This window comes from Apium graveolens, chromosome 8 (genome assembly GCF_009905375.1).
Source record: "Apium graveolens cultivar Ventura chromosome 8, ASM990537v1, whole genome shotgun sequence".
In the NCBI taxonomy this organism is placed as follows: domain Eukaryota; kingdom Viridiplantae; phylum Streptophyta; class Magnoliopsida; order Apiales; family Apiaceae; genus Apium; species Apium graveolens.
In genome coordinates this window covers 80575311-80577177 of record NC_133654.1, presented here as the reverse complement: position 1 = coordinate 80577177, position 1867 = coordinate 80575311, and the positions used below count along the sequence as shown (strand labels likewise).

Here is a 1867-nt window from a genome sequence, read left to right as displayed (position 1 = left end):
ATTAATTCAGAATTGATTAATAAATTTAATTCAATTAATCAATAAATTAATCCTTGCAGATATAATTTATTTTCTTAATTAAATTATATGACTTAATTAATTAATAGAGAATTAATACTAACGCTGAGCAGCATCCATTCTTCTGACAATCTTCTGAAAGTCACTGAGACTTATGAATCAATTCTGCCACTTCAATGCTGACACTCGATGTACTGTCTGGTTCATGAGTGACTAACTTTCGTGACGTTTCTTCATGTCTTGACTTTGATGTTCTGATTGAATCCTTGTAATAAATGATACCCTGACGAGATCTCTGTCACTTGATTAAATCCACGATCTTGATTTATATCACTGAGGCATGATCAAATTCTTGAACTTCTTCCAGTGAATCACCAAGTCTGCAGATGAACAATGTTTCTTTATTCTTTGACAATGTTACTTTGTGAGATCTCTCTGATGATTGATCCACTATTTACTTATTACATTCTTATTTGAGTTGAGTTAAATACTCGAATAAACGAGTAGGCTATGACATATGCCTTTCAGTTCTTGATATTTCGGAGAAGATAGATTTTGAAGATTCGAATAAAGAGAGTGAGCAGAAAGAACCAGTAATCATGGGTGATCGTATAGTTCCAATAGCAGATCCAGCTCTTATGGACTTTTCTCGTCCTAAAATTGATGACATTCAGTCAAGCATCCTTCATCCGGCTATTCAGGCTAATACTTTTGAAATAAAGCCGGGCACTATTCAGATGGTGCGGAATTCTGTTTCTTTCGGAGGTGCTGCGACTGAAGACCCCAACATGCATATCAGGAATTTTGTTGAGATCTGTAGTACTTTCAAATATAATGGTGTGACTGATGAGGCTATCAAGCTGAGGCTTTTCCCATTCTCTCTGAGGGATAAAGCTAAGGACTGGTTACATCCTGAACCAACTGGGTCCATCACTACTTGGCAAGATCTTCTACAAAAGTTTCTAGTGAAGTTCTATCCAATAGCGAAGACTATAGCTATAAGGAGTGCTCTTACTCAATTTGCGCAGCAACCAACAGAATCTATGTGTGAAGCTTGGGAGCGCTACAAGGAGATGTTGAGGAAGTGTCCACATCATGGTATGCCTGACTGGATGGTGATCACTGGTTTCTATAATGGTTTGGGGGCCAAATCTCGGCCCATGCCCGATGCAGCAACTGGAGGCGCCTTGAGGGCCAAAAGCTATACTGAGGCTTATAATCTTATTGAAACTATGGCTGCAAATGAGCATCAAAACCCAACTCAAAGGATGATGTCTGGGAAGGTAGCAGGTATTCTGGAAGTCGATGCAGCTACAGCTATTGCAACGCAGCTCCAAGCACTATCTTTGAAGGTCGATTCTTTAGCCAACTATGGAGTCAATCAGATAGCTATGGTCTGTGAGCTTTTTGCAGGTTCTCATGCTACGGATCAGTGTTCTCTTGTTAATGAATTTGTTCAGTATGTGAACAATTATTAGCGACCACAGCAGCCTGTGCCAGCTACCTATCATCCTAACAATAGAAATCATCCCAATTTCAATTGGAGTAATAATCAGAATGTTGTTCACCAACCATATCAGCAGCCTATCATTAAGTAATTTAATCGGGCTGGATTCCAGCAACCACATCATTATGATCAAAGGCAATCATATCCTCAATAAGGAGGTGCTGCTCCACCTTCTAGTGCTGATTTCGAGGAGCTCAAGCTGTTGTGCAAAAGTCAGGCTGTTTCTATCACGACCTTGGAAAATCAAATCGGTCAATTAGCCAATGCTATGCTCATTCGTCAACCTGGAACACTTCCTAGCGATACTGAAGTGCCAGGCAGGAAGGAAGCTAAGAAGCAAGT

General features: G+C 39.8%; 1 non-coding gene across 1 annotated transcript; it reads right to left on the bottom strand.

Annotated features, from left to right (window-relative positions):
- Nucleotides 1-1013: 1013 nt before the first annotated feature.
- On the bottom strand, nt 1014-1120 carry LOC141681714 (small nucleolar RNA R71). The gene has a single exon (XR_012559140.1). It is a non-coding gene; the product is annotated as a small nucleolar RNA R71 (small nucleolar RNA).
- Nucleotides 1121-1867: the final 747 nt, after the last annotated feature.